The following is a 27,311-nucleotide window of genomic DNA, read 5'->3' as shown; positions in this document are numbered from 1 at the left end:
TATTGTAGCAAAGTTGCTCATTTTGGAACTCTTTTATATAGAACAGATTGGAAGTGACAAAGACAATATGTATTTCAATAGTCTTATCTTCATATTGAGAGAGCAGAAAGGAAGAAACCAGCTAGGCAGATAGGGCAAAGTGTCCTCAACAGAATTCCCTCTCTAGCAAAGAGCAGCTTGGAAGATTGGGCTACAAACATAGATAAGGAAGGGAGTTCCAGCACAGAAGGAGAGCCTCCTGGGTAATCAGCAAGCTTCAAATACACAAGGTGGGCCCCATTAAGCACATTGGGGGCCCTAGTGACCACATTCCTTTCCTTTTTTTGGACATACTAAGATAAGGAAGCTTGCGGGGAGGGGTGGGGCAGCAGGGAGGGGTGCTTGCAGCTACATGAATAAGAAGAACTACCTTGGGCCAGGCACATTCACCATGAAGGGTTCTGACCCCGCCGAGCACATGCACAGTGGGGAAAAAATAAGCAACATGGAGTAACTTAGCCTAAGGATCTGCCTGTGCAATAAAAGGTTGGGGTGGTGGCTGCCAGAGATTCATGCCCTATGCGGATGACACACCTAGTCCTAACTGGTTTTTTTGTGTCTTAAGTAGATAAGATACCCACTCCCCACTAGCTCATTTATAAAAACCCTCGCATTTCACTGAGAAATGGGCAACGTTGTTCGAGGCCCCTCTCTACAGCAGAGAGCTGTTTTCTTTCTTTTGCCTATTAAACATCTGCTCTAATCTCACCCTTGGTGTGGTTCTTTGTCCTTAATTTCCTCGGCTATGAGACAAAGAACTTCTGGTGTCACGCCAGACAACGAGGCCATTTCAACATCTTAATCATGCTGGCACACTTATCAATGCACTTCAAGATCTTATGGCAATACTTATATAAGTTCATCTAACTCATTTAACTTGAGAGACTGTGATGTTTCATGGAAATGGACTTATGTCTGTTTTGAAAATTTGATGAAAGAGTGTGAGGACATGCAGTGTGTCTTAAAGACTTGGCTCCTTCATTATAGTAACAAAAGAATTTCCTCTACAATCCAGAACTCGAATGTAGAATAATTTTATTCATTTAAGTACATCATCTCTTTTTCTTTTCTTCTATCATCAGTACTTTATGCTAAGTAAGCCATTGCTTAACTTTCTTCTAGTTGGTAATGTCTCCTCCCTTAATTTCTGCTAAGGGTAATTTCACAAACATATAAATTTTTAAATTCTCAGAGAGCGATAAACATATGTGAAGTTCTGAATAAGAACAGGCTGTTTTCTGAATATCTCATGTAATTTCCAATATTAATGTTTTCTTACTGAAACAGAAATCTCAGTCAATGATAGGAATTTAGTATTTGAAGACAAGTATACAGAGCTTTCGCATCCTGGAATTAACATTGAGAAACAAACACACAAACAAAAAACTAACATAAATTAGTTCTCCACATTTTTTTAGGTCACTTACCTGGAATTAGCCAAATTGTGAGGTTTGAAGGCATAGTCTTCCAGACTTCAATTCTATCCAGCACTTTGAACACCAACTTTTAGTTTGCTAGAAATACTCACAAAACCCTCTGAATGTTGTCATACACTGAGTACAGTTTATTACAGGAAAATGATATATTGAAACCAGCCAAAGAAAAAGACAGGGTTCCAAATAAAATGTGTCTGTTGTCCTCAGGATGCGTTACACTCCAGGGATGGCCAATGATACATTTTGGATATTTGTCCTTTCCAAATCTCATGTCGAAATTTGATCTCCAATATTGGAGGTGGGGCTGGTTGGTGAAAGGTGTTGGGATCATCTGGCCAGATCAATCATGAATGGCTTGGTGCTATTTTCTCCATGTTAGTGAATTTTTGTTCCATTAGTTCCCAAAAATCTGATTGTTAAAAAGGGCCTTGTGCCTTTCTCCTTTCTCTCTTCCTTCCTCATGCCATGTGATGCCTATTCCCCTTTTACTTCTGCCATGAGAGGAAGCTCGGTGAAGCCCTCAACAGGAGCAGATGCTGGTGCCATGCTTGTTATATAGCCTGCAGAATGATGAGCCAAATAAACTTCTTTTCTTTATAAATTACCCGGCCTCAGATATTTATTTATAGCAACACCAAATGGACTAGGGCAAGGAATATTGACAAACTATGAAATTTATCCAAGCTTCAGTGTATGGAATTTTTATTGGGTTTCTTTATGTAGTCATGACTGATTGATTGATTGATTGCCACTGTTGTTGAACTCAGTTTTCAGCACCCCTCTTCCTAGAGGTCATTATATCCTGTATCTCAAACGGTCCACCATGAGTCACCTCATTAGCATAAATTATTAAGTGTGGTCCAAGAGGCTCACTGTGAGTAACAAAGACACTTCAATCACTCAGGAAATTTAAAGCATTTATAAATTACTTCCAGGAGTCAGTGGTAAAGGAGAGACCTCTGTTTGGGCAAGGACAAATTATTCATGACACACCACCCAAAAAATATAACTAATTTTTCCTAAATCTACTGTAAACAAAAAATAAAATCTAGGCCCCCCAATCAACTGAACTCATTTGTGTTTTTGTTGTTGTTGTGTGTTTTTTTTTGTTTTTGTTTTTTGTTTTTTTGGTGGAAGGGGATGGAGTCTTCCTGTCAACTAGGCTGTCGTGCAATAGTGCAATCTCAACTTGCTGCAACCTCTGCCTCCGAGGTTCAGATAATTCTTCCACCTCAGCCTCCAGAGTAGCTGGAATTACAGGCACCCGCCATCATGCTTGGCTAATTTTTGTATTTTTGTAGAGACGGAGTTTCACCATATTGGCCAGGCTGGTCTTGAACTCCTGACCTGAGGTGATCCGCCCACCTTGGCCTCCCAAAGTGCTGGGATTACACGTGTGAGCCACAGTGCCCGGCCTCAACTGAACTCTTTGGCCAAGGGAATCTCAGAGAAATCTGAAAAGTCATAAAAGTAACGCAGGTTAGACAAACTTCATTTTTGGAGTTTAGACACAACTGACAAGCATTAATGTGAAATGGCAATCGTGAGACTGACAGAATGGACTCTTTGTGACAATAAGATACCAAATTATAAACAAGACTTAAGGCCTTGCAAGGCAAGGGTTACATCACAGCTTACAAAGCATAAAATCTCATTAAACTGGTTAACCTATTGTTAATCTGTTATGGCTTATTTCCAACCTGACTCTGGTATAGCATCACACAACAGATAGCACACCCCTTATCTTAACCTAAGTGTTCCTTTGTACCGACTTGAAGTCTTTGACAATGCTTCACTCTTTTAACCAATTGCAAATTAAAGAATGTCTGAATTCACCTATAACCTGTAAGCCTCCACTTCAAGATGACATACCTTTTCAGGCCAAACTAACGTATACCTTCCATGTATTGACGTGATGTTACCTGTAATTCCTATCTCCCTGGAATGTATAAAAACAAACTGTAACCTGACCACCTTTGCACACTTTGTCAGAACCTCTTGAGGCTGTGTTCCTCAGGCCATGGTCACTTATATTGGCTCAGAATAAATTTGAGACTATAATAAACATTAAAAAATATAGAGTTTGTCCAACAATGATAGACTGGATTAAGAAAATGTGGCACATATACACCATGGAATACTATGCGGCCATAAAAAATGATGAGTCCATGTCCTTTGTAGGGACATGGATGAAATTGGAAATCATCATTCTCAGTAAACTATCGCAAGAACAAAAAACCAAACACCGCATATTCTCACTCATAGGTGGGAATCGAACAATGAGATCACATGGACACAGGAAGGGGAATATCACACTCTGGGGACTGTTGTGGGGTGGGGGGAGTGGGGAGGGATAGCATCGGGAGATATACCTAATGCTAGATGACGAGTTAGTGGGTGCAGCACACCAGCATGGCACATGTATACATATGTAACTAACCTGCACAATGTGCACATGTACCCTAAAACTTAAAGTTAATAAAAAAAATATAGAGAGTTTGGTTTTTTCATTAAAATTGTTTTCACATTGTTATTTAGTGCATATTTAGAAAATCATTTTTTCTTTCTTTCCTTTCATTCTTTCCTTTCTTCTTCCTTCTTTATTTCTTTCTTCCTTCGTTTCACAGAGAGTTTCTAATTTAAACTAGAGACAAACATTTTTTTTGGGCTGGCAACTATTTCTCAGCAATTAGGAGAATTGCTGAATAGTAGAATTAGGACCATAGCTCTCTTTCATAAACTGGATGGTAGAATATCAGATGTCCACAAATGTCATTTCCTCAATATCTGCTCAAGAATCTCACTCAGTACATAAAAACGCATTTAAGCTATCCATGAGAATGTTTTGTGTGCTGCAGAAGACCTGATTTGGAAAACACTATGTGAAAATTTACTGTAAATTTTTGTTTTTTGGCAGTACTAATACTAAACAGAAAGAAAGGCAGTAATGCAATAGAGTGGACATATTTGTTCCTCCCCTACACACTTACTGATATTAATTGGACAGACTTTATGAGTAAGTAAATTAAGATATCCTACTCCACTAGAAATATAATTGCTACCTTTCTTATATTTTCTTTCCTTTTCTCTCCTTTTTAAAATGTACCCTCCTCTGCCTTCATCTTCATTAGCCCTTTATTAAAATGCAAATGCCTTTGGTAAAGATCAATCCTTAGGTAAATTTGCATCTGAGATGCTTAACCTGGTAAGAATATGGAAGAAAAAATATAGGGCAAAGTTAGGCAATGCATAGCTAGAAAAAGATATATATATATATAAAGGAATAAAGATAAGAGGAGAAACCCATGGAAGTATTTCAGAGTAGTCAAAGAGGAAGATTTTGGAAAGAATCAAAGATAGACTCTTTTTATGTTCCCTCAGATGGTTTTGTCAAATGAATTTACGTAGCATGGCTTTGCTTCTCTTATTTTAGGTTGTTGGCTCTGTTAAAATAAAAACTTTAGACAAATTAAATTTAATGGAGTTTAATTTAGCAAATAACATGATTTGTGAATTGGGCAGTCCTCAGAATCAGAGCAGATTCAGAGACTCCTGCAATGCTGCGTGGTTGGGGAGAATTTATGGGCAGAGAGAAAGGTACAGAATCTGCTGTATTGGTTACAGCTCAATGTCAGTCTTATTTGAACACAGTTTGAACAACTGGCTGCCTGTGATTGCCTGAAATCTATGCTTGGTACAAGAGTAGGTTACAATTTGCTTATCCATCCAGTTAGGTTATAGTTCATAATGTTCAAAGAGACCTTTAGGCCAAACTTAAAATATGTAAGGAGGCAGCTTTAGGCTAAACTTAATTTAACAGCTCTTAGTTTGTGATAAAGCTGTCAGCATTAAGAAAAACTAGTTCAACTCAACAAAAAGAACAAACATAAATTAAAGAAGCCTAGCCCATCTAAATCTATTAGCCAGGGTTATGAGATACATTCATGAAAGAAAAAAATAGTTATTGATTCAATTTAAAATATAGGGAAATATTGAATTGACATGAATTTTGAATTCTGAAGAGTAAAGAATAGCAATGTATGCACATTATCAAGTTACTTAAATATCTCAGGCTAACATCTTACTTGTCAAGAATTTTCTGCTAAAACGTGAACATTTTGCTGTTGCTTTTCCCCTCACGTTGAAGTCAAAACATCTCGAATCAAGTCCTGGCTCTGTTATTAACTGTCTCTCACATATTAGAAGCAATTGATTATATCAGCTGACCTGCATTTTCCTCATCTATAAAAGCAAAATAATCAATTATTATATATATGGTAAGATGGTAAAATAATAATGATATATAATGGATGTGAATTGTAAAGTGTTCTGAAAAAGACAATTTTTGCAGAGAATCAAATTGTAAGATTTCTGGGGATGGAGAGCACCTGATTACATTCATCCTCATATGTCCCAGAAAGGCGTTCTGGACATTTGAAAAGAATATATGTACACTATAGATGCTACATATAGCCAGAGTATTCTTAAGAAGAAATAAAAATTTCAAATATTTTAAAATGTATTACCTACACTTCAGCCTCTTTTAATGATCAGATTGAAGAAGCAAGCCCTATGTGCTGGTACTGGTGGACAATACCCAGTTGTGCACATCTCTTTCAACTTTTTATTCAGTGAAGTCATTTCGTGAGCTTGAAATTAACCATCGTTAGAATATTTATATCAGAACAATCTGTAAACTTTGACAATTAGTGTCTCCTTATATTCGATCCCCCAACATTTACCAGCATACCTATGCATATATTGCAAATGGCAAGAAGAAGTAAATTGTAGGTGTCCAGTGACAGGAAGGAGGTTCCATTGTGTATCTGGTAATCATGTCTTTGCTGAGATTGTAAGTGATTTGAAGAAGCCTTATTTTCCAGGGAAGAAATGATATAATTGAAGAGAAGTAAGCTGAGGAATCTAGGTAAAGTGAACAATGTGAAGTAAGATTCCTAAGCCAGAAATTTGCAGATATTTTTGAGTGAGAGTCATTAGAATAGTTGGCTTTAGTGGACAGTGCAATTAATATTCATCCTATTTATAGTAAAAACAGTGTGTGTGTGTGTGTGTGTGTGTGTGTATAATATAAATCAGACTAGTAGGGTAAAGTCTTGAATTCTAGGCTGAGACATTTACGTAAATTAGTAGAGGGTGTGAGAACATGTAAAGCATGCAAGAATTTATAATACAAATTAAATGATCTCATCTGTACAACTATAAGAATAATTTAAATGGGCACTATATTAGAAGCTGACACCAGTTGAAAGACTGTTGTGATAATCCAGTTTTGAAGCCACGTCAAGTCTTTTGTAAGTTCAGATAGTATAAAAATGCATGCAGGAAAGAAGGAAGGCAGGAAGACAAGAAGGAAGGAAATAAAAAAGTCCAACCTTGAATGTAAAGGGCCTGAACTACTAGTTCTGCTTATAGAAATCAGAGAGCACAGGTTTTGTTTTTTTTTTCTCGATAACATCTGTCATCTTTATAAAAGTTCTTTTTAACAGAAGATCTTGAAAGTGTTTTTTTTTTGTTTTTGTTTTTGTTTTTTAATTGAGGCAGGATTTTGCTTTGTCACCCAGGGTGCAGGGCAGTGGAGAGATCACAGCTCCCTGTAACCTTTAACTCCTGAACACAAGTGATCCTCCTGCTTCTGTCTCTAGAGTAGCTAGAACTACAGGCATGTGCCACCAGGCTTGGCTAATTTTTTCATTTTCATTTTTGTACAGATGGAGTCTCATTATGTTGTCCAGGCTGATGTCAAACTTTTGACCTCAAGTGATCTCCCCACCTCAACCTCCCAAAGTGCTGGAGTTACAAGTATGAATCACCATGTCAAGCTAAAAGTTTGATTTTTCAAGTAGAAAATATGTTGATTTATAAAATGGTCTAAAAGAAGCTTGTTACCTTGAGAGATAATATTCACCACTGATGAAAGCACATGCATGTTTATTCTTCTGGTAGAGGCAAATAAGGACTGAGCAGAATTTTGAGCCTCTCAAATCAATCCCTCTCCTTTCTTACCTCACTAGTTTGTTTTCATTTTCTAAAATAATAGATTTTGAATATCACGTTTCATTACCATTGCTCTCAAAATTCACTTACCATTTATGGATTAATCACTGTTGTTTGGTGCCGAGACCAGCTCGTTCAGGGAGACCCTAACCCAGAGGTGCTAGAGGAATTAAAGACACACACACAGAAATATAGAGGTGTGAAGTGGGAAATCAGGGGTCTCACAGCCTTCAGAGCTGAAAGCCCCAAACAGAGATTTACCCACATATTTATTAGCAGCAAACCAGTCATTAGCATTGTTTCTATAGATATTAAATTAACTAAAATATCCCTTATGGGAAACGAAGGTATGGGCTGAATTAAAGGAATAGGTTGGGCTAGTTAACTGCAGCAGGAAAATGCTCTTAAGACACAGATTGCTCATGCTATTGTTTGTGGCTTAAGAATGCCTTTAAGCGATTTTCCACCCTGGGCGGGCCAGGTGTTCCTTGCCCTCATTCCCGTAAACGCAAAAACCTTCCAGCTTGGGTATTAGGGTCATTATGAACATGTTACAGTGCTGCAGAGATTTTATTTAGGGCCAGTTTATAGCCAGATTTTGGGGGGCTTGCTCCCAACAGTTTGGTATGTTTTATACAAATCATGTGTTTTTCCAGAATCTGCAGAACTGTCTTTTCAATTTATAACATTCTGTGTTTTCTAGCAAAAACTCAGTTTCTCATATAATTGTGATATTTTTGTATTTCTATTCTCTTGTTAACATAAAATATAATATCATATAATTAAGGGCCAAAATATCACTAGACATCATCTAATTTTACCTTATTTTATATATTAAAAAAATTCTGAGATGTTAGTTTACTTGTTAGGGTCACATAGCTCATTAGTGGAAATTCAACATTCTTATTTTTGTTCAGAGTTAATGATAAATCCTAGTTTATTTTTAGTTTTAAGTTCTTGATTTATGTTCCTTGTATATGTGTGCCATCTCCACTTATTTTAATGTGGATTTCAAATTGTAGAGTTTACTTTTCAACCCACATAAAGATAGACATTGAAAGTCACTATGTAGTCAGAATATAACATAATCAAAACTTTTCATTTTAAATGGACTCCAATTCTAACTACAACCTAAAATTGCAAAACATAGTCAAGCAGTGATCTCTGCCACTCATATCAGAGATCCAAATGGCCCTGCAGATGTGAAACTGTCTGTTGCTATGGGAGAACAGCTGGAATCAGTTAATGATTCAAGTCAGCATGAGCTGACACACTAGACTAGAAAGTTTCATCTCCATGGTAGAGAACTGTAGGAAAAGAAGCAGAGAGCCAGATTGTTGCAGGAATGGCCTCATGAGGGACACAGCTGTAAGCATAATTAAGCCCATCTCCCACTGACAAGTGGAATTGTTTACCCTTGTACATATGAAATTCAGTCATCAGCAGGCTAGTCTTCGATCCTATCCCCACTGTGATAGAGAACCAATTCACTAGGGACAGATATCCTAAAGAGACTAATAAAAATCACCTTTGTTTAGGAATTGCAAGAAGCTAGTATGAGAGAAACACAAGATTTTTCTTGGTGATCTTTGTTTTTCTTTCTTCTTATATGGTCAGTAGTTATTTAGATTTTAAAAGATGAAGAATTGGAGATATATTTACCACCTTACACAGTTTTGGGTGTAAATTTTTTTTTAAAAAAGGCTAAACTGGGGAGTGTGATGTCATGATTGAATAACATGACAACAATGAGATGAGACACTTAATTAAACTAGAGTTAAACTTTAATACTAGTTTGAGTTTGGAACTCTTTATTTTAAATACAAAATCATCATCTAACTACTACAATATATGGGAACTAGGAAATAAAGTTTATTCTTAGAATTACTTCAAATTTTTATAATTATGCCTACCAGGAGTGATTAAATGAGAGTAGGATATATATTTCCCAGAATATTTTATTTAGCCAGGTTCTCACTAATAATTGTTAGAGAAGTAAAAGATGAAGCTATAGTTGGTGATGACATGGGAAAATTTAATTTTACTCTTCTCATCTCCTGTTCCTAGCAACACAGAGCAGTAATATAAGGGATAAACACACACTCACACACACACACACACAGCAAACAGCAAAGGTGATAGTAGTGCATTTATTCATTTAACAAATATTCACTGAACATGTACTTTGTTCCAGGCATCATTCTTCTTGGTGCTAAAAGACATAAAAATGAACAATAGACAATGTCCCTGTCCTCATTTAACACTGATGGATTACACACACACGAACAGTAAGATTATGGATGCGAAGGGAATAAATAAAGATAATAATATGGCTGTCATCAAAGTAATAACAGTCCTTGATGAATGAAAAGCTATCTTTTTATTTATAATACAGAGCCTTACAGAGTTGCATTGCCACTATCCCTACTGTCACTATCACCACCATTATTACTACTGCTATCAACAAGTTTTTCTATATGGGCAAGCCATTATGCCAAGCAATTAACATGTACTAAATTCAAACCAACCAGAAAATAACTTCATCATTTTATAGATGGAAAATTAAGGCACAGAGAAATGAAGTCATTTATCCAATGATTTGATAAAACTTAAATATTTCAAATGTGGTAGAGCTGTAAATGAAATACAAGATCGTCTAATTCCAAAGTCCATGCTCCTCTCCATTCCATTCTACTAAATTGGCAAATATGTGCAGATTTTTTAAACAAATAAATGCATGAGTACTACCTCCAAAAAGATCTATCTTTCCGAATGTGAATCAAATACTTCTTTCTCGTAAGTTAGAAAATATTGTTTTGACACCTCATAATCTCTAGATAAAAATCTCAATTTGCAACCAGCATTTGATCAGGTCCAAGATGCATACCTTTAGGGTAGTCAAGCCTGTGAAGACAGATTTTAATTATGGAATAAGCCTAAGAGCTGACAGAATCTACACTTGGTTCGAAGAAACTGTCAAAGGTTCTTCCGACTCTTCTACAGAGACTCTTCAAACATATGTAAGAGTGTTCTCACTGTCCTCTCATTACTTGGGGGTATACACATCGCAATTCTAGGCATAGTTTATCCAGAGAATGGATTAAATGGGATTGCAAATGAATAATGTTAGGTAAATAAATTAACAAATACTGAGTACAATTAACGGACTTTATCCAACTGAAGTGGCAATTCATTTTGCTAAATAAGCTTGACAAATTCATCACATTGGTGCTTCTTTCCTCATCTTTGGTAAAGATAAGACCAAAGTTGGCATTAGGGCAGATGTGAGACAATCCATCTGGGGTAAAGTTCAAGCAGACTCACTGCAGAGAGAAAAAAGTGATTATGTATTTGAATGGGTAAGTTGACACGTGTAAACTAATGCAGGGCAAGAGTTAAAAAAATTCTACAAAAAGCAACAAATTTTCCAATCATCAAAATAGTTTCAGATGCAGGAAAGGCCCATTAGTAATATTGGGCTAAAGTTTGATTCTATTTTATCTATTCCACCCAGCATGTACTTCCCTTTCACATGAATCTTATATGAATATAAACCTTTCCTTTACTGACTGTGGCCTCTTTGGCATTCTGGGTATTTCATGACTTCTCTCCACAATACTTTGAAAATCTTTACAGAGAATAAAGGTTGGAGCTGGGACATCCTCTATGTCATTTCCATTATGAGATATACAATCATCCTTGTCCATAATTCTTATACTATACACAAATTCTGAGTAGATTGCACTTACATGTCTTTCTTCACCTTTGTCATTTTTGCCTGAATCAATATTGCATGCTCCTTTTCAGGAGCTTAGTTTACTTTTATTCTGTAAAAGACCATGCATACATACAGAAATTTTATGTCTCACACAACAATATTCAGTGATAGAGCATTATCCTTAAAATAAAATACTTGATTGGATGAATGGAGGAAAGAAGATGTCTGGCAACTATATGGCCCATCCAAGGACTGTCTGTAAAATATTAGTGTACTTTATTTCAAAATGATGTACAGGAAGGAAATAACTGGAGACATTTTAGTCTATTTAAATCTAGAACCTGTGATTCAGTGATATCTATTTTTATTTCACTTTGTAAGATGTTTTAATAAAAATAAGTATAATATAGTTATATAATTATAAACACTTTAATATCTTTACAAATAGTAGTTAATTACTTACAGGCATAAAAGAAGCAATTTCTTCTTCTACTTCTCTTCTTCTTCTTCTTCTTTTATTATTATCAAGACATAGTCTTGCTCTGTCACCCAGGCTGGAGTGCAGTAGTGTGATCTCAGCTCACTGCAATCTCCACCTCTCGGGTTCAAGCGATTCTTCTGTTTTCAGCCTCCCAAGGAGCTGGGGCTACAGGCGCTTGCCACCACGCCCAGCTAATTTTTGTGTTTTTAATAGAGACGAGGTTTCACCATATTGGCCAGGCTGGTCTCGAACTCCTGACCTTGTGATCCGCCCATCTTGGCCTACCAAAGTGCTGGGATTACAGGCATGAGCCACTGTGCCCAGCCAAAATAAGCAATTTCTATCCTGGTAAAGTATTTTTATTCTAATAAATCAATGGAAAAGAAAACATACAGATAGACTTGTATAAGAGAAAAAAATTATACTATGTATTTGAATTCAAATATATCAAGACAGGTGACCAGTACATAAATAACAACACCTTTTTCTTAAGAACTGGAAAATATTAAAAACAAGTATGTTGGCATTGGTGTCTGCTGCTTTATTTGGAAAATGTACCTACAGAAAGAATATGTGATTTTCCAACTCAAATAGATATGGAAATTAAGAGGTAAGCTATAAAGCAGGTTAGCGAAGGTGTATAAAAAATTCCTGCATAAATTTGCATGCCAATTTTGTATATTTACAAAATAATTTCACATGTGTTAGCTTATTTGATGTGAGGAACAAATTTTTGAAGTAGCCTATGTTACCAATGAGAAAAATGCAATTTAGGGAGGCTGCAACTAGCCAGAGATGACACAAGCCATGGAAAAGTTCAGATTTGAATTTGGATTTTCTGATTTATGGCAAATGCACTTTGAGGCTTTGTTTCAACTGCCATCTCCAGTTGATTGGCAGTGATGCATGAATGCTATATACAAAGGATTTTAAGACCCTCTTTGTACTCATTGGGAAAGGGTATTGTGATTAATACAGATGTGACCATGGACTAGGAGTTTAAATGGCAGCATAAATACCATGAATTTTTTGTTGCATTTCTACATGTTTCCTTAGTTCAACTTGAAAACTATTGCAGTGAAATCTCTGAAGCAACCTCATCTAGACATATATATGCATTTCTCACATCCTTCTCTTTGCATTAATACTAATTAGGCCAATTAACTCAATTTGTCATCAATATACTTTTGTTATATTTTTACAGTTGGTAAAAAACAATAGGTTTTTGTTTTGCATTGTTTGTTTTTAAACGTTTTTATCATTTCTGACTGTAACAAACCAGCTCGTTTGTCAGGACTCAATTTGCATCCCGCCTCTCCAATAAAGCACTTTCCTTTTTTTCCCCTTTAAAATATTTAGTTCTCTGTCCTCTCCTTGTCTGTAACACAACGAAGTTGTCCTTCTTGCTCACAAAAGTGGTAATGTCCATGCAGATGAACACTGTTCCAGCAGTCATTCTGAAACCAGGTTCTTTCCAAAAGGTGGCTTTGCTATCTTTCAGTGATCTTGAGTCCTACACTGGATTTTCTGCATTAAATTCATTCCTGACTCCCACACATGCCAGTATGACTCTTTTTTATTTCTTTCTTTCTTTTATTTTTTCTAGTTGAAACTTATACTCTGGGGATATCTTCTCACACCATGTATTTCAGGTGGAATTTTTTATCACAGTAACTGAGCAGCTGGGATTTTGTCCCAGTCTTGGGTGGAGATAACTCCTCCAAAGATCTGCACCCTTTAGCCAAAGTAATTGGTTTAGAACAATAAAATATCTCACCAGGATTATTGTTCCCCCAGTAATGAAAACATGTGAGTTTATAGATTTTTAAACTATTACGGTAAAGTTGTTTGCAGTAGGAGATGGTGAATCCAAATCAAAAAAATGTAGAGGGAGACAGAGAAAGAAAAAGATGCTGGACAACACAGAAAGAAAGATCTTTGACAACAGTGTCTGAGTCTCTGGATTCAGTCAAACTGATCTCTAACTTTTTAGTTAGATAAGAAAGTTTATTTACTTCCTTTGAGAAATTGGGTATCAAAAGCAACTATATGGGTATTTACTAAACTGTTTCCTTCTGTATTAGTACTAGTTCTTTTGGTTACCTCTACTAACTTGGTGGACTATTAATAATGACATAAATCCTGTAGAAGTGCTTGAAGCCTGACCCAACCACACTCAGTTTGAATAAATGTTATGATAATTCAAAGTCTTCTATTTAAAAAAAAATTAAAGACTCTAAAGAGTCTTGAAGGAAATTAAAACAAAAAGAAAAAATGATTCTTTCAAGGAGCAATTGGTTAATTTCCTCAGTAACCACGTTTCAAAAAACTGTCATGTAAAAATCAGGTTTTTGGCAAATGCTATCTCATTTAATGATTAAATGTTGCTTATGTAAATATGCGAAGTTAACAATTTATTCTTCTCTGGGTTTATTTTTTTTGTTTGGGATAGGGAGAAAGAGAAGAAAAGAGAATAAAAAAGTTTGAAGATCTACATTTCCAGGCAAATGTCAATTTTTTCTTAATTTGGTATTTAACAGTAAAGGTACTAGGCTCAATTTGTGTGCAAAAATTCCTGAGCCTTAAAATCTAATGAAATTTGTCCAGCTAGATTTCAGGCCTCCTTGATACCCATAACTCCTTTCTTCTTTCAGATTTCTTCTTTAAAAAATGGAAATGTCGGCTGGGCGCAGTGGCTCACGCCTGTAATCCCAGCACTTTTGGAAGCTGTGATGGGTGGATCACGAGGTCAGGAGTTTGAGACCAGCTTGGCCAATATGGTGAAACCCCGTCTCTATGAAAAATACAAAAATTAGCCCAGCATGATGGCACAGAGCTGTAGTTCCAGCTACTCGGGAGGTTGAGGCAGAAGAGTTGCTTGAACCCAGGAGGCAGAGGTTGCAGTGAGCTGAGACTGTACCACTGCACTCCAGCATGGGCAACAGAGGGAACTCTGTCTCAAGAAAAAAAGAAAAAAAGGAAATGCCTATCCTAATTTCATGCCATCATTGTGTTTTAGAAGCATTTTAGAAGCATACAACTTTTATTGTATCACAGGTTCACAGTTGTTGAAAACGAATTTTTTCTTAGGATGAATCATATCAAACTCTCACCCATATCTGATTTAGATAAGATTTGGGAATGAGTTAAGACTTTGGGGGCTGTTGAGATGGGTGAATATATTTTGCAATACGATGATGTGATGGACAGATAAGACAGTCACCTACAAGTCAAGGAGACAAGGCTGGAACAGATCCTTTAATTATGAGCCACAGAGGGAACCAACTTTTGACTGATAACAATTCCCAAGAATAATACAGAAAACTTTAAAAAGCAGAGTATAGTGGACTTCTGACAACAGAGGGAAAGGAGAATAATGAGAGAAGATGAAGCAAGAGGGGATCTAGATAGTGGAGGGCCTAAAAAAGATGTTAAACATTTAAATATTATCCTTGGTGAACTAAGAAACCATTTATAAGATTGGTGTCTTAAAAGAAACATTATGATTTAATGCTGAGTATAGGTTAGAGAAACATAAAAGCAGATATGAATTGATAAGTAGAAGACCTCTATAGTAGACCAAACAAGATAGTACTGATTGACAGTGGAGGTGTGAGGCAGAGAAGCAGACTATTAACATCCAGATATTGATAGCAATGGTAACAATTGATGCAGTAGAGATCAAAGGATGGTAAAGAGGCATGTATATCTATGAAGCAAAGGAGCTCTGTTGTGCATGTATCTACCTTGATGTGCCTACAAAACAGCAGAGTGCAATTAGGCAACCAAATGATCATTTGAGTGTAAAACTCAATGAGGTATCAGGGCTAGAGAAAGATTTTCATCAATTGAAACATAATTATGACAATGGAAACTATTATTTAGCAAGTGTAGATGTAAAAAGAGTACTTAACTTTTTAAGAGTTCCTTTTTAAACTGTAGATTTTCAGTCTCATAATGCCTAAAGACTCGTCTTACAAATGCTTTAATTAGAATAAATAAAATACATTAAATTAAAAAACAAGCTAATTGTATTGCAATGTATACTATAAAAAATATTTTTAAGCAAATTTGCAATATAGTCAATGTATGTGCTTCTTCACTGACACATTCAATATCAAGATGTATCTGATGTTTAATTACAATCAGCCACTTAGGAGGCTGAGGCAGGGGGATTGCTTGAGCCCAGGAGTTTGAGGCTGCAGTAAGCTATGATTGCACCACTGCACTCCAGCCTGGGCAACCAAGAAGGACACTCATCTCCTAAAAAAAAAAGTATGCCAATTTCAAATGTGGATAGAGATAAATAATATTTTGAGATTCTTGAAACAATTATAATGTGATATATCACATTGTGATTGTGATATGTAATTATATGAAATTATCACTTATTCATGACAAATTTTCACACATTCCTAATACTAATGTATTTTGTAGCCTACATTTAAAGAAAAAGATACATTTTAACTGGAGGCTAATGGAAAGTTTTTTGTTTTGTTTGTTTTTGTTTTTGTTTTTCCCATCTGAGGTCATGGGGCTTCTGTCCACAAACACTCAATTCTATGGAACTCAGGATAGATTCTGTAAAAAATGAGATATACAGCATAGTTCTGAATTTTTCTCTGCGTAGTCTAACACGGAATAGGTAAAGGGAAAAAAAAAAAAACACAGCAAGGGAGACATAACAAATCACTAGTGCATTAAGAGTAAAGCCAAAGGAAGACATTTTAGGAAAACAAGGGAAGAAAGTACTTTTAAGGGAAATAAAGGTCAAAATTATTGGATTGCAGCTCTGGAATTTGTAAAACACATGGATCTTGCTTTGTAATGCTCTAGGTGTATGAATTTACACTATATTATTTAAATCCTTTAAGCCTCAATTTCTTCTTGTGAAAGGATAAATTGACTTTATTAAATTTTCCAACTCTTTAATTATTCCTATAACCATGCCCTTTGAATTTTGGTTTTGAAGTTCTGCCTACTAAAGAGCTAGAGTCTAATTCCCCATATCTTGACTCTTGGGCTTGGTCATGTGATTTGCTTTGCCTAAAAAAGGAAGTTTTAAGCTTAGCCCTTAGGAGGCATGACATATTGCTTCCTTGCTTATACCACTGCTATCACAGTTGCTGATGAAAAGTGTCCAGGTTATTGGGGTGTTGAACAAAGAATTAGACAAAACACACAAAGCAAGGAAATAATGAAGCAACGATATCAGAGATTTATTGAAAATGAAGGTACATACCACAGGGTGGAAGCGGGTCAAGCAAGTGGCTCAAGAGCTCAGTTACAGAATTTTCTGGGATATAAATACCCTCTAGAAGTTACCCATTGGTTACTTGGTGTGTACCCTATGTAAATGAAGTAGTGACCAGCAATCAGTCTGATTGGTTGTATGGAGCAATCAATCAGAGGCTGAAGTGAAGTTACAAAGTTACACCCTATGCAAATGTCTGATTGGTTGTGGAAAGTGACCAACCAGAGCCTGAAGTGAAGTTACAAAGTTATACTCTTTTGCAAATGAAGGCTTGGCCCATGACCAGCCTGCTTGGTTGTGGGAAGGACCCAGTCAGAGGTACTTTTAATTTTTCATCGGCCATACAGAAAAGAGTGGGGCATTGCAAATGGAATACCCTCTGGTCCTTTTTCTACTTGGGCATGGAAAGTTGGAGTTTTCCTTTTGATTTAGTTCTCAAAAGTCAGCATGAATTGGCCTTTGGTTCCCTGCCTCCAGACCCTAGTCTCCTGTCTCATCATTACAATAACATACTTGGAATAACTTGTTGGAAGATGAAAGACCTGTGGGCAGAGTCAGGTCATCTCAGTTGCCCCAGCCAAGGTGAATCTAGATGTTCCAATAACTAGTGGCTCCTCTTAGACATGAAAAAGTCCAGCCAAGGTTAGTGCAGCAGTATAGATAGGCTATAGCTTATTCCAGATGCTAGAGCAGTGAAAATTTATTGTTGTGTACCACGGAAGTTTTGGAGTTGTTACACAGAATTACCATGGTAATAGATAATAGATATTAATTGATGCAGCCTAAAAAAACAGAAATAGCAGCATTTTCTTTCTTTATAGTGTGTCATAAAAAATAGAGAAGACTGCCAGGCATGGTGGCTCTTGCCTGTAATCCCAGCACTTTGGCAGGCTGAGGTGGGTGGATCACCTGAGGTCAGGAGTTTGAGAACAGCCTGGACAACACAGTGAAACCCAGTCTCTACTAAAAATACAAAAATTAGCTGGGCCCTGTGGAGAGCACCTATAATCCCAGCTACTCTGGAGGCTGAGGCAGGAGAATTGCTTGTACCCGGGAGGTGGAGGTTGCAGTGAGCTGAGATGGCGCCATTGCATTCCAGCCTGGGAGACCAGAACAAAACTCTGTCCCAAAAAATAAATAAATAAATAAATAAATAAATAAATAAATAAGTAAAAGAAGAAGAAGAAGAAGAAGATGAAGATAAAATATACACAGTTGATTCTTGAATAACATGGGTTTTAACCGTGTGGGTCAACTTATATGTCAATTTTCTTCAGCCTCTGCTACCTCTGTGACACTAAGACATACTTCTCCTCTTCCTCCTTCTCTTAACTTACTTGATATGAAGATGATGAGAATGAAGACTTTTATGATGATCCACTTCCATTTAATGATGAGAAACTATATTTCTCTTCCTTATGAATTTCTTAATATCATTTTCTTTTCTCTGGCTTACTTTATTGTAGGAATACAATATATAATACAGATAGCATACAAAATATGTGGTAAGTGACTGTTTATGTCATTTGTAAAGCCTCTGGTCAAGAGTAGGCTCTTAGTTGTTGAGTTTTAGGGCAGTCAAAAATTATACATGGATTTTTGACTACACGGGAGGTTGTCATCCCTAACTCCTGTGTTGTTCAAAAGTCACCTGTACATTTTAGAAGAAATTGAGAAACTGTCCAGGTAGATAGGTAGTTGTCATAAATGCTGTTTGGATGATAAGCAAAAGAACACTTAAATATGCTGTTATCAATCCGATGGTCTCTACTATTTTAGAGCAGTCTTAATGAAGTAGTGATAGCAAACAAGAAAAAAAAAAGCAACCTGTTCAGAGGAGTTTTGGAATAAATAAGAGATGAAAGGAAAGCTGTATGCTAATAATAACTATGGCTAACATTTACTTAGCACTTACTGTATTCCACGTATGATACTAGATATTTTATGTACATGTCCTTTTATTTAATTCTTAAACAATGTGAATTTACCAACCTACTTTACACCTAGCATGGAATAAAAGCACAGGTTAAAATTTTTATTTGGAAGGAACAATTTCTGTAACTTTCAAACAAAATACCTTATTTGACCTTTCTGACAAGGAAAGAGTGGTTCAGTATATTTCTCAGGAGGTATCATTTATGTAGTTGCCACTCCATCGGACGCATCTTATATTTTTCCTTGAAAGGTTTTTCAAAAAGAGGTTGTGCAGTATTGCATTTTAGCAACACTGACATGAAACACTATAAATCTTCAAATGTTTATTTAGGCATTTGCATCCATAGCTTCAGCTACTTGGCAAAGAACCTAGCGGAGCAAAATTTTGAAGCAAAGCTGGTAAAAAGACCAAGATGCAAGCGCCAGGCAAAAGGAGCTGTGTTAGAATTTTTGCACCAAGTTTAGGCCCTATGCCTCAGTTTCATCAATCTTAAATTCAAATATTAATACTATTTCTCATGACCATGAGAATTAAGTGAAATTATACATGTGAATGCTTAATAAAGTGTCTAATACATTGATAATTATTTTTGAAGAGTAATCATGGTACCCATGATGAATAGTGTAATTGCAAATAGTTGATAAAATAAGATTAATATTTAATTTACTAATAGCATGTATTTAGGCATTACTGTCAAAATTTTAATACAAAGAGTGGATGCACACATATGAGTTCTACGAGAAAGCCTAAATCTTTGATTCTAGTGAGGAATAATTAATTTAGAACATGAATATAGTATTAAGACTCAGGAATAAAGGATTCTATTTCCAGATTTGTGAGTATCTTTGTGAATTCGGGTATGGCCTGTTGCTTTTGTAACCAAGATTCAATTTCCTCTTTTATAACATGAAGTAGGTAGATTCTAACTTTCTTTTATGAGAAAATATTCTGTGATTTTGGTCAACTTTGAATTTAGCATTCAGAAAGAATACCGGCCACTGTAGTCTGTACTCAGAACAGAAGAATAAGAATGAATGTATAATTTAAAGTAGTGAAGGTACCTCCCTTTGACTTTGTCAGATTATTGGCTCTGGTTTGCTTCAGACATTACCTGCTACAGAACCAAGGCAATATCAGAAATCTATGAAAGAAATAGCAGACTTTCCAAGGACTATTTCAGAGTGACCCATTCATTTCCAAGTCTTTTATAAGAAGAGAAATAAAGCATTAAAATGGACAACTTCTCCACTGGTTCTCAAACAGGAAAATGTGGAAGCTTTAGGGAGGCCTCTGGCTTTTCTGTTCCACAGATTAAATTCCGCAAATTAACGTAGGGCCAACACAATGAGGGGGTGGTTGTGATATGGAGGCTTAAGGGCAGTGAAAGCAGCATCCCTGTAATCCAGTGCCAAAAGATCTGCACAAGGGATCCTCTTCTAGCCCTGGGCAGTTCCTGAAATGAAACCCTGACTAACTGGCAGCAAATACTTTCATATAAATGGAAGGAGTAAGCTACATGAATCCAGAAAGTTACCCTCTGTGACTGTGTCTGGTCTGGACAGGTACATTGCGCTCTCATCTATGGTCCATAGGCAACCAGCAGGCTCTTAATGTTTTCCTTGATGAATTAAGAACTGATCCAAAATTCTGTGTCTTTTTTTCTTAATTACACATGTGCATGTCAACATCTGTGTGTGTATGTATGTCATAAAGATGACATTCTTTTTCACTTTAATGCATTACTCAGATATCCTACTGGTGACATTTTATTTTATTTTATATTACATTTGTAAGAAAAAGGGAGTTTACTGATAAAAATTTACCAAGTTCTGCATTTTAGACTCTACCACAAGTCCTGACTGCATTGTAAGACTGAACAGTACAGGTGCAAATGCAGATGGTTAGAAATCATGTAACAGTCAAGAAGAGAGAGGTCTTGCAATTAAGATATTATCAATAAAGTTTCATAGTCATGTTTCACTGCAAATTTTAGCTGTGATTCTCTTTCATTTAATTGACATATTTAAAAAAATTTTCACATTTGCTCTTTTGTAACTTGTGTGGTTATCAATTTTGTTGTTATTTTGTTTCTCTCTATCCCTCTGTTATCTCACATTTCTTCTGTTCCTAATAGTAGAAACAGACGTGCTAGGTGAACTATGGAATCTTTTGTCTCACATAAGTGGATCAAAATCTTGTCAAGTTTCAGAATCACTGCATTTAAGCACTATTTCTATGCCCAGTGCCCTTTCCCAGGCTCACATGTTTTTCACAATGCTGCTGAAACAAAATATCCTCCTGAAACTCCACTGGGGTTATTCTTGAAATATAACCATGGTGCATTGCATTGCATTACATACCTCGTTGGGTTGGTGTTTGTTTCAGTTATTTTTGTTGCATAAAAAATTACTGTAAATTCAGTGTCATAAACAATCATTTTGTTGTGTTCAATGATTCTATGGATGCAGATTTCAGAAAGGATGCAGCAAAGATGCTGTCTTTCTATATGATGTCTGTAGACCGAGCAGGGAAAACTTAAAATCTGGGACTGACTTGACACCTGAGGACAGTGAAATCATATGAAGGTTCATTCATGCACAAGTCTAATAAACTGTACTTGATGTTTTAACCTCTTAGACTTCATTGTTCTCTTCAGTAATATGGGGATAATTTTAGTACCTAATTCAGATTTCTTATAAGTTTTATATATATTTTTGTATGTGAGTAGGCAGATAGGTAGGTGCATGTGTCCCTCTACAAAATTATATGAACCAAGGAGACGAAGGTTTATTTTATTTACGTATGTAATCATAAAATATTATGACCCATAGTAAGTGCTCCTTGCATATTTCATATGAAATAATGCAGAGAAAGTTTTTATCAAGGAGTCCCATATAAAGTAAAAGCTCAAAAATAATGTTTTTGTTTGAAAAAAAAATTATTGGACTCCGTCTGGTAGAGCATAATGGTTTTGAGCACAGACACTGAAAATATACTATCTAAATTCTAATGCCAGCTCCACTATATGCAAACAGTGGGCCTGGCTTTAGTTTTCTTATATGTAAACTACAATGATTTAAAACAATAGTTCCTATTCCTTAGCATTATTGTGAGGTTTACATGCATCCATCGAGTTGATGATGTACAAACTGCTAGACCAGATTTGGAACCACTGCTAGATATCTCACAGGGTGCCCTTTGACTGCAGGTCAGGGATTTGGAAATGGGTTTCTATGGGAAAATAACTAAAGCCTGGGAATCCCGGAGACCAAGAAAAATAGGGCCGTATCAGAACCCAGTGGATTATAAGCCAGACATTTAAAATGTGTATTTTCCTATTCTCAGCACGGATTTCTCTTAAATTCTCCCTTAGTAATTTATTTAGGGAAGCCTTTTGAAGACCTGTCTCTCTCAGCTGTCAGAAATGAAAGATCTTTCAAGTATTAAAAAGGAAAATGCCCTCTACACTTCTTCTCTTGTATTCTGTTTGATTTAAGCATGTTGTGATCATCAGAAGAGAACCCCAAGAAGTGAAAACCCAAACAGAACAGAACTAAGAGTAAGTAGATCTACTACACTCCATTTGAAAATTATTTTTTAATGTTAATCTTGAAAATGCTGAATTCAATTCTTTTAAACTAGTTGAAGTTTCTTTCTAGCTTTGTACACTGAAGTCATGTCGATCACCTTCCCACCATCCCTATAAAAACAGCTTTCCATGAGTCAGTTTTGGAGGTTGAGTTTAGATACGGACATAAAGTAATCTAATTAAACTAATTGAAAGTGATATATAAAATTTTTAACCTTCCAGAGACATTTCAATTTTAAATGAGGTAGTTTATTAAAAATAATGAATCTCTAGTTGATGAAATGTCAGGTTGTAAAATAAAAGAAAAATGAAAAAACCTAATACTTTTTGAAAGTACACCATGTACCAGGATTTTACATATAACTATTTTTAAAATATCTGTTTTTACATATAACTTTTTTAAAAAGTTACATATAAAAGTTACATCTAACTATTTTAAAAATAGTTCTATAAAAATAATATCTGTAAATTAATGCTTTATATAATAAGTATATATTTTTGTTTAAAAGATTTTTTTAAAGTTCCCAGAAGTTCTCACATTTGACTAAGTTGCATAGCTAATATAGCAAAGAAGTTGGTATTGAAACTTCCTTTGTGCAAAGGACCACTCCAGTACCATGTAACGATAGTCCTAGCACCAGTATTCTTCATTCTGAGCCCCACAATAATTGGTTGGAACAATGTCAAGTAAAAATTTGGTACATCTAAATTCATGACATGAGAATATATTTTGATTGATAAAGGCATATTATAAGTTTCACAACTATAACAAGGTGTGTAGAATTTTTAATAATGTGAATATGTTAAAACAGATGGGAAAATAGAGCCATTTTCATTGGGTTTATAGAGCAAGGCCTGTTTTGTTGATCTATTTGTCATGAATGGGTATCTTCTTATTTTAAACTTTTTTTTTTAGGTAGGGACAAGTTGCTAACTTTCCTTCAAAGGTAATAACTACTAAATTATTTTCTTATCACTGGAAACCTGTTGCTATTCTAATACTCTATAAATACATGACAAGATTATTGTAACAAATTAACATAGGAACATAAAACCAAATACCACATGTTCCCACCCATAATTGGGGGCTAAACATTGAGCATACATGGACTTAAAAATGGGAACAATAGACACTGAGGAGTGCTAGAGTGAGGAAGGAGGGAAGTGGGTGTAGGCCAATAACCTATCTATTGGGTACTGTGCTCCCTCCTTGTTTGATGGGACCACATGTATCCCAAACCTCAGCATCATACAATATACCCATGTAACAAATTGCACATGTACTCCCTGAAACAGAAAGAAAGAAAGAAAGAGAAAAACAAAGAAAGAAAAAAGAAAGACTACATGAAGACATTTTTGAAGAATAGAGAATAAATAAATAAATACTTGCATGGCAAGGCATGTATGGTATATTTATTCTCAGGATTTTTTGAAGACACCTTTGCATTATTGCCTTGGTTATTATGGAAATAATGTTTTGACTTACCAACATTTCTCTTTGTCTTGCATGAAATCCATATATATTTCCACTGATGGCTCCCTTCAGCATCAAAAAGTGATTTCTGCAACCACAATACATTTCCACAATTCCAGTATGCAACAATCAAATACCTGGACACACAACATTACACAGATAATGTGGAATGTTGGGCTTCATGTCCTCTGATAAATATTTACTTTTTGCTTGTCAGAAGCTTTCATTTTTATTCCAAATATTTTGGCATTCAGTGGTAGGAACAATTTTTGTTTGTTTGTTTGTTTGTTTGTTATTATACTTTAAGTTTTAGGGTACATGTACACAATGTGCAGGTTAGTTACATATGTATACATGTGCCATGCTGGTGTGCTGCACCCATTAACTCGTCATTTAGCATTAGGTATATCTCCTAATGCTATCCCTCCACCCTCCCCCCACCCCACAACAGTCCCCAGAGTGTGATGTTCCACTTCCTGTGTCCATGTGTTCTCATTGTTCAATTCCCACCTATGAGTGAGAACATACGGTGTTTGGTTTTTTGTTCTTGCAATAGTTTACCGAGAGTGATGATTTCCAGTTTCATCCATGTCCCTACAAAGGACAGAAACTCATCATTTTTTATGGCTGCATAGTATTCCATGGTGTATATGTGCCACATTTTCTTAATCCAGTCTATCATTGTTGGACATTTGGGTTGGTTCCAAGTCTTTGCTATTGTGAATAGTGCCACAATAAACATACGTGTGCATGTGTCTTTATAGCAGCATGATTTATAGTCCTTTGGGTATATACCCAGTAATGGGATGGCTGGGTCAAATGGTATTTCTAGTTCCAGATCCCTGAGGAATTGCCACACTGACTTCCACAATGGTTGAACTAGTTTACAGTCCCACCAACAGTGTAAAAGTGTTCCTATTTCTCCACATCCTCTCCAGCACCTGTTGTTTCCTGACTTTTTAATGATCACCAGTCTTACTGGTGTGAGATGATATCTCATTGTGGTTTTGATTTGCATTTCTCCAATGGCCAGCAATGATGAGCATTTTTTCATGTGTCTGTTGGCTGCATAAATGTCTTCTTTTGAGAAGTGTCTGTTCATGTCCTTCGCCCACTTTTTGATGAGGTTGTTTGTTGTTTTCTTGTAAATTTGCTTGAGTTCATTGTAAATTCTAGATATTAGCCCTTTGTCAGATGAGTAGGTTGCGAAAATTTTCTCCCATTTTGTGGGTTGCCTGTTCACTCTGATGGTAGTTTCTTTTGCTGTGCAGAAGCTCTTTAGTTTAATTAGATCCCATTTGTCAATTTTGGCTTTTGTTGCCATTGCTTTTGGTGTTTTAGACATGAAGTCCTTGCCCATGCCTATGTCCTGAATGGCATTGCCTAGGTTTTCTTCTAGGGTTTTTATGGTTTTAGGTCTAGTATTTAAGTCTTTAATCCATCTTGAATTGATTTTTGTATAAGGTGTAAGGAAGGGATCCAGTTTCAGCTTTCTACATATGGCTAGCCAGTTTTCCCAGCACCATTTATTAAATAGGGAATCCTTTCCCCATTGCTTGTTTTTGTCAGGTTTGTCAAAGATCAGATAGTTGTAGATATGCGGCATTATTTCTGAGGGCTCTGTTCTGTTCCATTGATCTATATCTCTGTTTTGGTACCAGTACTATGCTGTTTTGGTTACTGTAGCCTTGTAGTATAGTTTGAAGTCAGGTAGTGTGATGCCTCCAGCTTTGTTCTTTTGGCTTAGGATTGACTTGGCGATGCAGGCTCTTTTTTGGTTCCATATGAACTTTAAAGTAGTTTTTTCCAATTCTGTGAAGAAAGTCATTTGTAGATTGATGGGGATGGCACTGAATCTGTAAATTACCTTGGGCAGTATGGCCATTTTCACGATATTGATTCTTCCTACCCATGAGCATGGAATGTTCTTCCATTTCTTTGTATTCTCTTTTATTTCATTGAGCAGTGGTTTGTAGTTCTCCTTGAAGAGGTCCTCCACTTCCCTTGTAAGTTGGATTCCTAGGTATTTTATTCTCTTTGAAGCAATTGTGAATGGGAGTTCACTCATGATTTGGCTCTCTGTTTGTCTGTTATTGGTGTATAAGAATGCTTAAAGAAGTCTTTCTCAAGAATGTTTTGTGATTAAAAAAATATATATCCTTCAGAAAGTTTCCCTGGCTAGCAGAAGCAAAGAAAGATCGGTAATGTATTTAATAGATAAAACTACTTCATCAAATAAGACATTGTATAATGATTATCAGTATTAAAATGCCAATTTGTATATTTTCATGTATCTTTTACTCAATCAAAACAATGTGAAACTTCCTTGAAAATACTATGTTCCCAAGCTTCCAAGGTTTTTAAGAAGAGACACAGCCCTTTGTAGGGTGCAGAATTCACAGGTGACATTTTCTTCATTTGGTGTACTTGGCATTTCCTTAAAAGGAAAGCTCATTAACACTTATCAAATCTGTTTTGATATTCTATCTACCTGGTAAACTCACTTACGGACCTGTTTATGCCCGTGGTTGTAAAATTGCAACACTGTTTTCTTGATATTTAGTATCTATCAATTATTTGAAAATCCACAAGCTGAGTAAATTTTACTAAGAAAATAGAAAGTACTGGACTCAAAATCAGATGGGATACTTCTCATTAATTTAAAGAAAATATGGTAAAATACACCTTGTTCATTTGGGATATATCTCTCTTTGTGTGTTAGTGTTTAATATTATTCCAACATTCAATGAAACATTTATTTTTACCTCTTGAATAACTTATTTCAGTGTATTTATTATTTCTATGTACAGGAAGGTCTTGGTTCTTTTATAAATCTGATGTAGTCTAGGTACTTTTCCCAGGCTCCATATCTTTAAATGTAAAAAATAATTCTTCAGCATCATTCATATTTCAGCATCTGTGTTTATCACCTGGAATCTGTGCTTTCTGTGCCATCCCACTTTCCAAGAGACTTTCTCAAACATCTGTCTCATTTTTATTGATTTTAGAGAATCCAAGTTAGAAATCAAGTATTTTTTGTTGTTGTAGTAGCTGCTAAAAGAAATAAATTTATGGCATTGCCCAGAGAAAAGAGACCCAGGCAGCTGAATTTTTCAATTTAGTTTCTTTTTTTTCAGTTTTACTTATTTGTTTTTTAACTTTCATTCGCAAACAGATTTGTTTTCATACAGTAGAGCTACCTGACTTGCCTGAAGACACATCAAATTCCAAAGTGTAGTTAGTTATTCTTCATTTACTTGTCAATACATTGGGGCCATTTTATCTGTATTGCCTATGGAAGTAAATCAGACAAAAAGTCCTAACTTCTTGGACTGAATTACCATGTTGACTGATTTATCTGATCAATTA

This window comes from Pan troglodytes, chromosome 9, assembly GCF_028858775.2.
Source record: "Pan troglodytes isolate AG18354 chromosome 9, NHGRI_mPanTro3-v2.0_pri, whole genome shotgun sequence".
Taxonomy (NCBI): Eukaryota; Metazoa; Chordata; class Mammalia; order Primates; family Hominidae; genus Pan; species Pan troglodytes.
Note: the sequence above shows the minus strand (reverse complement) of the source record.